The following is a 15268-nucleotide window of genomic DNA, read 5'->3' on the forward strand; positions in this document are numbered from 1 at the left end:
TCAATAGAATAGCATTGATCAATACATGATAGCTCTATACTTCTAGAGAAAGAAATTAAGGGAAAAGTATATATGAAAAATGCTAACTATGAAGCAACAACACTAACAGAACAATATTTGGTGATGAGATTAGAGTAACTGAAATCTAGATTTATTTTTAAAATGGTAAATTTGTTCCCTAGTATATTTAAATATGGCTCAGTTGTTACAGTTAACTGACATCTCCAATAATCTTAGAATTTATGAGCTTTGTGCATGAATTCTATAAAATCAAGGGCAAGTCAAAATATTTTTCTACCTTCTGGGGCACCTGGGTGGCTCAGTGGATTAAGCCGCTGCCTTCGGCTCAGGTCATGATCTCAGGGTCCTGGGATCGAGTCCCGCATCGGGCTCTCTGCTCAGCAGGGTGCCTGCTTCCCTCTCTCTCTCTCTCTGCCTGCCTCTCTGTCTACTTGTGATCTCTCTCTGTCAAATAAATAAAATAAAAAAATCTTTAAAAAAGACTTCCCCTCTTCTTTAAAAAAAATATTTTTCTACCTTCTATATAATGACTTACAGAAAATTCATATATATATCTTGATGTATGAAATACCTACACCTACATGCCTATGAAGAACGAGCGAGAAAATGAGTCCCATTCTTTTTCTCCATACTTAGGACCACATTTGTAACACATTTTCATATGGTATGTGTAACTTGGATGAATATGCTTTGCAAACTTTTACAGTAAGACTTTGTAAGGGGAATTAAAAAAAAAAAAGGACATGAAAAGGAAAGCTGAGCACCCAGGAGAATTATGTTAAAATCATAGTTGAATTCTTCAAATTAGATCTTTATTATCCACATGCAAGGTAAACCAAGTCTAGAATACAGTAGAAAATTTAATATTTTGATGTTAGTTGGAAAAAACATACTGTTACAGCAACAATTATTATTTCCCAGTGGTTGGAAAGTCTAATCTAACAATGTTTATTATCTCCATGTCTTCAGAATGATAGACTCACCAAATGTTACCAGGTAATACACTACGCTTTAGTCTTTACGTTGTCTCTTAGCTGTGTTCTTAAGAGTGTTGCTTTATTTCCCTGAGTTTTCTGTTTCTTTATTAGAAACATAAGAAACTGCATTTCTCATTACCTACAATGTAATAAACAATCATAAGTAACAATTTTATTTCCTTCTGAGTTTTAGAGATAAAGAAACTAGTCCAGAGTGGCAAAGTACTTTTCCCAAAACAGGCCTGTTCATTATAAGTTAAAAACTGACTTTGGGGAGCTTAGCTTAGAATTTCTATTGAACTCCTTATTATACTACCATCTTTGACAAGTAAGGTTGGTTCTCCATTTGAACATTTAGGATAATAATTTTTACCTCTCAAGTTTATTGTCTGGAACAGAGATATGTATTATTTAAAGCACCAATATCTGGCACAGTTTGTACTCAACAAAATGGCAGCTACTATTACTATAATCCAGGTTAATTTGCTTTATATTTTCACAACACAATGCTGCCTTTGATACTTCATTCATCTTTATCAATTCCACAGAAAAAAATTTGTCTTTTTCTGGTTTATATCTTGAAAAATGTAAAAGGATATGCAGTGGTGTACTCTACTCAGCCTTTCATTTTATTATCCAATTTAATGGATAAATAGAATAAAATAAGGGCACAAAAGGTAAAGAACATGTCTAAGCTAAAGTCAAAGTTCATTTATTTCAAATCCCAGATATGAAGATCCAGATTCTGAAAATCTACACTCTGAGGAATCTTCTTGATTTATAAACATTAATAATAATAGCTTCAAAAGGAGCCAATCCTGACATTTGCAACAACATGGATGGACCTTGAGAGCATTATGCTAAGTTAGATAAGTAAGAAAAAAACAAATTCTGTATGAACTCACTTATATGTAGTATCTAAGAAGAAAAAAAAAAACTCACAGAAAAAAGAGATCCAATTTGTGGTTACCAGAAGCAGGAGTACAGGAAGCAGAAACTGAATGAAAGTGGTCAAAAGAACAAAATTCCCATTATAAGATAAATACATACTAGGGATATAATGTACCACATGATAACTTCAGTTACCATTGTCGTATGATATATACGAAAATTGTTTAGAGAGTAAATCCTGAGAGTTCTCACCATAAGGAAAATTTTTTTTTCTTTTTCCATTCAGTATCTATTTGAGATTATGAATATTAACTAAACTTATTGTGGTAATTATTTCACATGGTGTAAGCCAAATCACAGTGTTGTTACACTTTAAACTTACATACTGCCCTATGTCAATTACATCTCAACAAATCTGAGAAAAATTTTAATAATGACTGATATTTGTTGAGTCCTTACTAAATGGTACTTGTTTCACATATACCAACTCTCAAATTCTACTGAAATCCTCTGAGTTAGATGCTGTTACTTTTCCCATTTTTACACATAGAGAAAGAGAAACCTATAAAACAGCATGCCTTCATCAGCCACATGATTTGTAGGGTAACTCCTCCAGTTTGCCTAGGACTTTCTGATCTTAGCACTGAAATTTCCATGTCTGTGGAAATCACCCAGGCCCAAACTAGGATGGCTGAATACCCTTCAGGTCAAGATTCAAAACCAATTTTCTTTTAGTTAAAGGTAGAGCTAATAATAACTGTGTTTTACTACCTCTAACAGGTATAGTATGGTAGGGTGCAGATTACTAGAAGAGAACATGTACTAATTGACCAAAACTTAATAAACTTCACATTTTCATTAAAATAACAACAGAACTGAAATCAGGACATAAACACTAAAAATTAATGATAATCCTTGTTGGTTAAATCAGGAGACTGAATTTCCAGGATAATTACTTTTATGGTATTAAGAGGTCATTGAACCTTTCTGGGCTTTAGTTTCTTTAGACAGAAAATTGAGAGATTGTACAAAATGAAACTTAAGGCCATTTTCAGTTTTGAATACTCTGATTTTATGATAGCCAATGGTAAAATCAATGTATAGAGAGATGGCAAATACAGAAAATGAAAAGGTAATAAATGTAATATTCTTGGCCTTTAGATTGAGAAAGTGAGCCTCTGTGTGTTTGTGAAGTTCTATGTCTTCATCTAAGGACTTAAGTGCAAACTGAACCCACATTCCGGTGTTGCTAACAGGTCATAATTTGCCTTACATGTTTCTCAAGAGCAGTTAGTAACTGAAGTGTATAGATACCCTTCTTCAGTATGAACGTGGAAAAGAAGAACAAAGGATGAGTCTAGCAGAGCTGAACACTGAATGCAACTGGCCAAAGCTAATGTATTTTTATGTGTTGAGCTGCCCACTCTGACAATAGCATTGTTACTGCAAAAATGCTTTATATAACCCAAGCAATCTGATGAGAGACTCAATGTTTGTGACATTCTCTTTTAGATAAAACCACTTCGAGAGGTAACCTCTTTTGAGAGAGCCTCTATTAAAAATATAGTATTTTTATCTTGACAATAAAAATGACAGAACAGTATATATCTATATCCTAACATTTCCATTAAAAAAAACAGTATGACAAATGGATCTTTAAAAATTCCAGATCAGTGTATATCAATGATATTTCAAAGATATATAGAATAACTGGTAGAAGGCAGGAGGTAAAATGGCCTTATTTTGTAAAGAAATGTAAAACTGACCACTAGGACACATGTATCTTATTGCTGGAAAATGGTATTTTTGCAAAGGTTGGAGGGATAAGATATTATTTATAATATGTCTAAGCCATCATTTCTCAAAATGTGATGCCCAAACTCCCTGCACAGTAATCACAGATGGTGCTTGCTAAAATTCAGATTCCCAGGCCTTATTCCAGCTCTGCCTAATCAGAATCTCTATAACTATGATCTAGAATAAGTCCTCAGGATGATTCCTATGCATACTAAAATTTGGTTTTTGACATGTTAGGCATAGTCCAGTAAGACTGGCAAAGATCCAAGTAAAGAGATGTTCATTCCAGCTTTTTTTTAAAGATTCTATTTATTCTTTTGAGACAGAGAGATACAAAGAGAGAGAGAACATGATATAGGGGAGAGGCAGAGGCGGAGGGAGAAGCAGACTCCCCACTGAGCCGGGAACCCAATATGTGGCTGGATCCCAGGGCCTGGAGATCATGATCTGAGCCGAAGGCAGACGCTTAACCATCTGAGCTACCCAGGCACCCTGCATTCCAGCTTATTTATAGTAATGAATAACTGGAAGTAATCTAATTGTTGTGTTGAGGGATTGGCTTAATAAATTTTGATTTATCATATTATGAAATACTATGAGGTTGTTAATGCAGAAAGATATGTGATTATGTTTATGATACAACATTGACTAAGAAAAACAGATTACAAACTGATCTTACTTTTGTAAAGCTATGCTAAAACAAAACAAAACAAAATGAAAAATCAACATACTATAGTCACAGAAAAATTCTGGAAGGATATAGCCCAATTCTCTAAAATGGCTTTCTTTGAGTGATGGCATTGGGATAATGTTCATATTTTTATTAATAGTTTCTATATTCTCTATAAAAATGTATTACTTGGGGGTTAAAAAGTACAGTGAGAGTCAATAATAAAACAAAACACTCATCTTGTTATTAATGAGATTCATAAATATCACTTAATTTGCTTTAAGATATACAATATCAAAAGAGAAAAAAATACTAAAATGTTTGAATCAGTTTAATGCAAAACTATTAACTTGTAATACAATGAAATTCCTTTTGGCAACTAAACAATTTGTTTGGAATAGCTGACCAAAAAAAAACAAAACAAAACCCACTTTAGATAATTCTTTTCACTGTTAGGACAAATATGTCTCTGAAAGGCATATCTAAAGAAAATAATTCCCTAATAGTAACACTTAAAATGAATGAGTGAGCATTAAATATGTTGTCACCACTACCATTATTATTATTTTCCTTTCAATTATTTTCAGCTTCTATGCAGGATATTTAATTTCTTTGTTCTCCTTTTTTTTCCATCCCAAAGTAGATTGCAAATCAGTTTACAAGGCCCTAAGAATAGGGGCATATGCATAACTGTTAAATAAATTGCCATGGTTGCTGATAATCTCATTGTTTTTCATATTTGTTTCTTATGTGGCATTGTAGGAGAGAACGTTTTTGGACACAGAGCTACATCACATTTCCAGACTCTATTGCAGGTAGTTATAGACAGTATCAATGCTGTTACATTGCATGCAATGGATTACAAGGAAAGGAAACATATCCCACTTTCACACCTGGCCCATAAAAACTGTGATGGCAACCCTTCGTTCGTCTCACCCTCTGTAACCCCTTGCTTTACACTGAAGATCATGGAGACAAAAGATGGAAGGAGTCATGGTACCAAATTCACTCTTCAGAAGAAAACCCCTTGACAATCAAAAACACTTAATTTGGGCTACATGGGCCACAAATAATTTTTCATTCTGGGAAGCCACTAAAATTCGGGGTCTCCTTATTATAGCTAGAGCTATATTACATATAATCACATCCCTATGAGTTCAAGTTATCTTAATCATGACATCATTCTTTTCAGTTAATTCCTCAATCTAAGAACTGATTAAGTGTATACTAACTTCCAAGACTGTGTAGGGTGCTGGAAATACAGATGAATAAGGCACTTCCTTTCCCTCAAATATTTCTAGTCATGTGGGGACAAAGATAAATAGCTGATAGCCAGTAGAGCTAGAGCTGTTAACAGAGGACTTAGGGCCCTTTGGGAGTACGGATGCAGGGTGACACTTTTGTTCGAGAAAAGGGCTGCTGTCAAAAGTGACATGGCCGTCGTAGAAAAGCTGGACTTTCTGAGGCCAACCAAGATTTATGATTATGTTTACTTGTCCATTCAGTTCTGCTTAGTCCACACCTGGATCGGCGGCTGTCTCTTCTACCTAAGCAATGCTCTCGGATACTACACTTCCGCCGTCTCTCTCCTCCTCTGACACACTTCTGGTTCAAAACCTCGGGAGCCTCCTGGGTGACTATGAAACTGGCACCTGCACACGGCGGGCAGGGCGGGGCATGGGCGGGGCAGGCAGGCCCTCCCAGGTGGTTAGGGGGCGGTCGGATGCAGCCAGGGAACTTACACCAACAGGCGGATTCTGGGCGCCTCCAGCCATGCGGATCACCGCAGACACCGCCACGGTCTGAAGTTGATGCGGATGCCTCCCCTGCACTCAGTCACAGGAACCCCAAAGTCTCCACAGCACATGGCTCCCTTGAGGCGGCGCCTGGAAGCCAGCTCCTGCGGCGGAAATGGTTCAAGGAAGGGACATTCCGACAGCGCGTGGCGGAGGGACCTCTGAGTGCCCGGATGCAGCTGCGGGGTTCAGCCAGAGGCCATGACCTCTTAGTGACCTCCTCAAACAGGGCACCGCTGTGGCGGCTCTTACAACCCAGTGCCTCCCCTTCTACAATGAACCCAGAGGAGTTAGCAAGGCTTTTCCCTATCAGGGAGGCGGCTCATTTGGGGGCTGCGGGGTGTGCTGGAGGCAGGTACCACAGCAGCAATATAGGCGCATGCCAGGGAAGACCGGCATCAAGATAATGGTTCCCGAAATAAGTTAAGTTTTTCTGCGCCAAGTCCCATGATCCAAACCACTGATTTACTAAGCCCCCCAGACTGGGGTGTCCTCATGTGATTTAATAAAGATGATACATTTTAACAGACTCATCAGATATAAACATAACGTTGTTTGGATAATGGCACAGGTGCCTCCTTGGGAGGCAGTAATAATGTCCATTCTATTTCAGAAGACAAACTTTTTCATTACAGAGAGTTAAGTGTTCAGTAAAAACAGGCTTTGCCAACCATCACTTAAGGCTTGTGGGGGAATTTAATAAAAACTTCTGTGTGCCCTATAACATCTTCCAGGCCAATGGAGGGAACAAAGATGGTGGCCAAACAATCATACTGGTGGAAAACAGAATATGCCTGGAGGAAACAGAGGTTGGTAAGTTTTGTTACTATGGAGTGGATTCTCTTCTGTGGCCAAGGAAACTCCAGGATGCGCAGCCCAACCACTAAGGTAGAAGTCACAAAGATTGTGCTATATACCCGCTGGATCCCATTGGGGGCTATCCAAAAATACCTGGACTATATGACCAGTCAGTGTCAAACCCATTAGTGCCAAACCAGTCACTATCCTTTAATATAACAGTGACTATGCAACTTTGGTAATATCCATCCCATGTCCCTGGTACAATTAGGTTTGCTCTGTTTAGAGTGATATTTCTCTTCCCAATATAGGGGGTGCCTGAGTGCTCAAATGAACCCATCCCAAATTTGAGCACAGCCATCCATGGCTTTTGGGTTTTTTAAAAAGATTTATTTATTTGAGAGAGAGAGGTGGGGGTGGGGCAGAGGGATAAGGAGAGAGAAACTTAAGCAGACCACTGAGTGCTGTGCCCAACACGGGGCTCAGTCCCACAACCCTGAGATCATGACCTGAGCCAAAACCAAGAGTCAGCCACTAAACTGATTACATCACCCAAAAGCCCCTAGCCATCCATTGCTTTGATGGTGGTACTTTTAGGCCCTTCTGATCAACACTTTGATGGGCTGCCTGTGCAGTTTGAATGCTAAAAAAAAACAAAAAACAAACAAACAAAAAAAAAAACAAAACAAAACATCCAGGCCCAGTTATTAATAGTGTGTGTCACAGCCCGTTTCTGGATCAGTATTAGTAATATCAGAAGAATTAAGAGTAAGAGTACTAGGTCATTATTCCTTAGTATACTGCTTTAAGGCCTTACAATCCCCTTTCTGGAGTGGTGATACCTACCATAGAGAGTGGCAGCTGCCCAGTTACCCAAAAGTTGGATTGATTCTATTGTCAAGCATATCAGTGGGCCCACTGTAGAAAGATATTTCCATCAAAGTGCCCATCTGTGACCAGACACCAGAACAGTAGAAGTCCAAGGTTGAAAAGACAGATATTTACTAGGTAATTGTATGGGAAAATATCCACCTTGTATAAGAATTATACCTGTGCCTTGGGGCGCCTGGGTGGCTCAGTGGGTTAAGCCGCTGCCTTCGGCTCAGGTCATGATCTCAGGGTCCTGGGATCGAGTCCCACATCGGGCTCTCTGCTCGGCAAGAAGCCTGCTTCCCTCTCTCTCTCTCTCTCTGCCTTCCTCTCCGTCTACTTGTGATCTCTCTCTGTCAAATAAATAAATAAAAATCTTAAAAAAAAAAAAAAGGAATTATACCTGTGCCTTGATTATTAGGTGTTAACGTGGCTGCAGCTTCAAGAGTTTGAACTGGTTGTGTTTACCATGCCAGAAGGTAGCACTGCCAAATGAGAAGAGATGGACTGGAAGCAGGATATACCAACCCAGGACTTCCACCTTTTTCTTTCTTTCAGCAGTATGTGTTTCATTCCAATAAAGTGTGTTTCAAGAGCTTCACCTTGCAGCAGGACAATAGGGTCTCAGTTGAGCTTACATGGTTCCTCCTCACCCAAAGGTGCAAAGTAACTCACTCATCCTGATAGGACATCCCATTACAAATTCCAATAGAATACATCTTTCCCAAGTGTGATGGGGCTTGTTGTCCTCAACAACATAGCAAATTGATCCTTGGTGAGAGTCAGGATAATGGCTATCTCCCACAACATCTGTAGCATTAGGTGTCTCCATAAGAGTCTGCAGTCATGCAGATAGGGTAATAGACCATATAATTGATCATTCAAATGTTCTAAAGCCTGGGACAGTACTTAATCCACCCAGCCAAAGTGGTTTTACTTGTTAGTAATTTAATTTCTGCTTTAGTACTCCATTATTCCTTTCTACCAATTCTGCTACTTGGGGGTTGAGCCTCCATTCAATATCACATTCCACATCATGACCTTGGAAATGTGACTCGTGATCACTATTTGGTGAGGGTATCCACTGAGTTTCTCTAATCCCCTAATAGTGGCAACCTGGTTTGCACAGCAATGGGGGAAAGCTTGGATTAGGCTAAACACAGTGTCCTCACAAACCAAGGCATATTTAGAACCTTCACTTGGAGGAAGGGGCAAATATAATCAATTTTCCAATCCCTCATTGAATGGAAACTGCTATGGATGGCTCCAGACTCTTTTGGCAGTTGCCTTAGGCATTATTCAGAACATACAGGATGTGCTGTTACTGCATTAACCAAGTTGCTACATTTTAAGGGTAATCTGACATCCATGACAATAGGCAATCCCACTGGATGCTACAGTGGCTGCTCTTTCTCTGAGGCAATCTGCTGTATCTACGAAAGGGTCAGTTGCTAAAGTTCATACCCTAAACTAGGGCATCAGTTTCCTCATTGCCAGGGGCTATAATTTCCTTGAGCCATAAGGTAAGGACCATGAAGACTACCTCAGGCTCCTGTAGAAGAGCCCGAATGTCTTCTACCTAACCTGGTCCTACAAGGGCTTACTCATGATCACCCACTTCTGGGCTTCCCATTGTCCATGCCATAGGGTCAATCCCTTTATAATAATCCAGCTGTTTGTGCAAAGGGTAAATGGCCAGGGATCATGAGTGATAACCAGCTAAACTGCTATTCCTTTAGCCCACTGGCTGCTGGGCTTGTTCCTGTTTCCATCCAGATGGTGTCAGTGTTGGGCTGAAGAGTGACTGCAGTCCATGTGGGTGGGTGGTCATCGGTATACCAGGCATTAGCAGGAACTTTCCCCACTCCCTCTTTACAGACCACCACAAGAATAGGGGTGGAGGCATCTGGAGGATCTATATACTCCACTGGGCCTAGCAGCAGCCATATTTCTAGACAGTGGGTTAGCAGAATGAGTATTCCCAGGCATATTTGCAAGGGGTGGGACAAATTCTCCACTCACCCCTTGAGATGAAGGGGAGTTCTTACTATGATAGGCTTTTCCTTCATAAGAGGCTCAACATGGAGGAGTACTGTGTATGCTCCTAGGAGCTGTTGCTCTATGGAGGTCTATCTGGTTTCTGTTCCCTTCAGAACTAGGACCAAAATCCTAGGGACATGCTCTCCTCCTGCTATCTCTGCCATAACACCCAACCCATACCTTCTGGAGTCACAGACATCTAATTCAAATGGTAGCCATGCTTGAGAGATGGCCCAGAGCTTCAATCTCTTTAATCATTAAAACTTCTGTCTTCTCAAAGGCAGCTTGGTGCTCCGATCCCCAGTCTCATAGGTGCCCTTTCTTTACCACACTGTTTAAAGAACAGAAGCACTGTGCCAGGTGGGAAAGAAAAGTCTTCCCAAACCCCAAAATCCATACAAAATCTTTCACCTTTTTCAGGTTCTTAGGAATAGAATAGGCTCATATCTTATTAATCACAACCTCTGGGACAATGAGGGACTTATCCCACAATACATATAAAGTTTTCTGAAAAACGTTATAGCAGTTCCTGAGCCTTAAATTTTCTGTGGGTTCATCATTCACCAGTCATCCTCTCCTTGAAGATGTTCCAGCAAAATCTGTAGAATGTCCTACAGCAGAGGCAAGTTTTCACATCTTAACATGATGTCATCATCCATGTAATGGATGCATTTTACTAATCCACGGAAGGAGAACAGGGCAGATCTCCAGCAACATCCCATGACATATTGTGGGACCATGCAGATAGATTTGGAAAAGCCCTTGAAAAGTCCACTATTGCCCCTTCCATACGGAGGCAAAATGATTTTATGACTCAATGGCCAGGATTATACTGAAAAAAGCATTTCCTCAGTCCATTACAGCATGATATACTCCCAGGACTGTAGTTCAGGTATCTAAGATAAATGCAGTGTTGGGCACAGCACTACCTTGTCCAGTTCTCAGTAGTTCACAAACATCTGTCATGACCCATCTGGTTTTGTTTCTTTGTTTGTTTTGTCTATTTTTTGTTTTTGTTTTTACTATCTGTACTGGATTTCTGAAAGCACTATGGGCAGAGAGTACAACACTTCTTCAATGTAGCCCTTGGATAGTTTGTCCTATGCCCCTACCTCTTAGTGTCCAATCAGGCTGTGTCATAAGCACTCAGACCTTAATTCTCAGCAGCTTGTGCCCCATCTCAGCTTTGCAAAATGGTACCTTAAGGCCTCCCTCTTATCAACGTGCTTTTCCACTTTGTCTGCCAGTCCCGAAGTGGCAGAGTAGTGGACACCTGCATATACTTCTTTAACCTCAGCTCTTCTGCCAACTTTTAACTTGAGCTTTGGCCCCTAATTGGGATCAGTGGGCAGCCAGCCTAATTACCCACTGTAGAGGTGAGCTTATTGTGGCAGCCAATTATTTCCCTTCTCTGCCACAGTGTGCTATGTGTGGGTCCTCAAACAAATGTGCAAACCATACAGCTTTTTCAGGGTGTTCCCGTATTTATGCGGCAGTCCACAAGCATCTAAATATGGGCCACTTCTCCCCACACAGAGATGGATAACCAATGCAAAATTTCCCCTAAAGACGCCTTTGTCCCAAGACCCATTTCTTCAGTCTCCTGGCTGCCTTTCCCATTGTTGGTTCAAAACCACAGGAGCTTCCTAATTGAAATCTGAAACTATCCCCTGTACACAGAGGGCAAGGAAAGACCAAAGAAAGAGGCTACTCCAGATTGGTGGGTGGCAGGTTTAATAAGCAAGGGAACTTACACACAAGGCTTGTCTTGGGCAGCTGCAAAACGAAAAGACCTCTCCACCTAGCCACAAGAATCTTAAAAGTCTGTGAAGAGGTCTTAGCTGGGTTCACTCAAATATAATGTACTGATGGTCTCAACAACACACTGCTCCCTCAATGCTTCATCCTTGAAAATAGCTTCCACTGTGGGGATAGTGGGCAGAACATACATTCCAAGGACAGGGAGTGGAAGAGGAGCCTCCAGTTGCCTGAGTCCAGCTTGCGGGTCAACTGGTGGTCATGTTCTTTCAATGACCTCCTCCTCAACATGTTGAAAATATTTTCCAAGACAATGAAAACAAATAACTCCTGCCTTTTAATTTATGGCCTTAAGTCAGCCTTCAGCCTGCCAACTCTAGTGAGATGATTTGTTTATGTGTCTATTCCCATCCTTAGCTTGGACACATCTGGAAGGAAAAGAATGTGCTATAACAACTTTTTTGCCTCCAGCATTCAGCCAGTGCCTGGGACAAAACATGTGAAATAAACCTTGTTGAAGGAATCAGTGAAGGGAATAGAAACACCTGACTCTATTCCTTCAACTGTAAGAAAGTGGGAACTGAGAAAATAGAATTAGAAATTGGTATTACTAATGTTATGTTTGTAGCTGTTGATATAAGTTAGATTAACAAATGCAAAGTCCCTTTTGCAACGTAAGAAACATATTCACATGTTGTAAGCTTTTGAACCTAGACATCTTTGAGTACCATTATTCTGTGTATGACAGATACATTCTCTTGTCCTTCCTTTTTGGCCAAATCCTGAATTATGAAGTGAGAGTCAGGAATGGCTGTGCTGGTTGGGGTTTCTCCTTTTCCTTCTTCTCCCTTCTAATGAAGTCATTCATCATCCCCATTTCGTTAACTCAAGGACTCCCAAACTTTGTGATTTTTGCTGAAACAGAAATTTGACATCAATTTTACATTCAGTTTTCAATGGCACTTTATATCACTCCTTAATCTGGCTGCTTTGTCTTCCCTATGTTTCTACCTCCTCGGTCCTCCTGGGACTACTATACTTCCCCTGCTCCAACTATGTAGTTCAGCTAGGGTTACCAATCTAAATCCCTCCACCCCATAGCTATAAACATGGACACTGTTCCAATGATGAAGAAAAAATCCTTTTGAAGATGTGTATATTGCTGACTTGGAGACATGTAAACCCACTCCCAACCACTGATGTTGAAAGGCAAGATGAACTGTGGAAGAACCTGTGTCATGTCCCCAAATTGGACTGTGGTAGGAAGGAATGAAGCTGAGCCTCGGGAGAGCAAGATTAACAAGATACATAGGAGGTTCTTTGGGCAATTTGATTCCCTTGATTTATATGAGCTAAGGACCCACCCCTGTCCATCCTTCCCCTTTATCAAAGTCACACAATCCTTTTGTTTATTTGTTTGTTTAAGCTAATTTGAATTAGATTTCAATCATTTTCAGCAGAAATATTCTTTACTGGTATAGTCCTGAGTATAATGCTTACAATATCCCTTTAAATTCTCAAAACAACAACAACAACTGTATGTATGTATGTATATATGTATGTATGTGTGTGTGTGTGTGTATATATATATATATATATACATATATATATAAGCTTCATAATTCCAGGACAAAAAGGAGTTTCTTTTAAAATTCCAAGATTTTAATCACTCAAATTGCTTTTGTCTACCCCCACATTTGAAACTTCTTTCAAATACATATTCATTATGATAAGTATTTTCACTTAACTTTTTAAGTAAGTATTAAAGATTTCAGGCACTCAGTGCTTCCAGAGTACCTGTATTATGCAGAGCACTGTAGAAGTTAGCATGCTAAATAGTTCCACAGGTTTCAGGGAAAAGAACAGACTAAGCTGAAGATAGATTTGTATCACTTCCAATGTTACATTCCTTTCTCCTGTGTATTTAGTTTCCTCCAAAATTAAGCTATGAAAAAGTAGTTTCCCTGTGTCTGAGTTTGCAGTATAAACAAGACAATTTTTTGAAAACTGAGCCAACACTTTAAGGACTAGGATACAATTTAATAGGTTACTATGACAATAAATTAAATATCATACCATTCAAAAGCACTCTATACCAACAGTAGACATTTTCTATACGTATTATATTGCTATGTCTCCATGAAATTGTTCATGATATATAAAGCAATAATTGAAAATCTGCCTGAAGATTCCCTAAGTCTCTGCCAAATATTTTTCCCATTATCTCATTACTCATTATATGTTTTTTATCTTAAAATCTAATGCCAAGGTTATCCAAATAATCTTATAAGAAACTCAGAAGTCAAGGCAATAAAGATAAATACCTAAGGTCTTTCAGTATTAAAAAGGGCAGGTATTGCACTGAATTAACACAATCTGTTTTCAAATGGTTATTTGTATACTGATATAATGACTTGCAAAATGAGTTGCATATGAAAATGAAAATCTCCACTTCCGGTTAACACAAGATAGCAGAGAGCTCTCAAACATCTGTAGAATATAATCCAAATAGAGTCTGTGATTTCAAATGGATTAGAGGATACAGAAATTACCGAAGCTTTTGTAAAGCCATCCTCTATAATTCATTCATCAATACTTCTAAAAAGTTATTAGAAGGAATAGAAAACTTCCCATTCAGCAATATTCTACTATATATTCTCATCAAAAAGAAAGTCAAAACTGGGATTCAATCAACTTTCTGTAAATAGCATTGTAACTTTCCTGGATGACCTTGGAAAATGAAGCAGATTCTATTTTGTTAGCAGAGGAAGCAGAGAAAATTTAAGGAAAAGTGTGACCTCTATTAATTATTTACTTCACAGTGATATACAGTAATAGAATCACAGCTACAAAAAAGAAACTAACAATTTTTTTTGGACCCATGAAAGTCATCTTCCTAGAAGAATGGGTTAAAACTCACCTGGCTTATTATCTAGTGTTTTAAAAAATCTCTTACTTGAGTAATCAGGTGTCAAACCACAACATTAAGAGGCACACAAAGATCTACTGTCTTCACTTTCGAATTTTATTTAAGTACCAATATCAGTCAATATCAATCAGAAATGTATCTATAAACATGAAAGCGAAAACTAAAATGATCACTTAAGAGAAAGTGTTTTTATAATAATAAACTAGGTCTGTAATTCTAGAATAAACTAACAGATTGAGGTGTAGAGAGGAAAGAAGAGACAAAGTAATGCTAAATTCCCTCTTCAAATGGAATGAGGCAGGAATTATACTTTCAGTCTTGGCTTTCATGCTCAGGTAACTAGAAAATATTTCATTGATCTTTAGATCAAAGTAACATTTATGTTGTCTACATTTAACATTATAATTAATGGTGAAAGATAACATTTATTCTTATTAAAATAAAAAAATGCAGGAATACTCCCAGCCACCCCTTTTACTTAATATTATTAATAATATTTACTATATTAGATGTTCCGTATAAGTACCTACTTGATCTTTGAGCACTGAATAATGTACAGAATTTCTGAATCAATGTAATGTACACATGAAACTAATATAACATTATATGTTAATTACACTGGAATGAATAATGAATGAATGAATAAATAAATAAAACTTCATCTTAAAAAAAAAAACCTTACATGAAGGACTATTATTATTCCTATTTTACAGATTGGGAA

The 15268-nt window shown here is 38.6% G+C and overlaps 1 protein-coding gene across 1 annotated transcript in view; it reads right to left on the bottom strand.

The window, feature by feature from the left end:
- PDE4D (phosphodiesterase 4D) overlaps positions 1–15268 on the bottom strand; it is a 1258413-nt gene that overhangs the window by 986338 nt on the left and 256807 nt on the right. The gene's annotated exons all lie outside the window — the stretch shown is intronic.

Source organism: Lutra lutra, chromosome 5 (genome assembly GCF_902655055.1).
Source record: "Lutra lutra chromosome 5, mLutLut1.2, whole genome shotgun sequence".
NCBI lineage: Eukaryota > Metazoa > Chordata > Mammalia > Carnivora > Mustelidae > Lutra > Lutra lutra.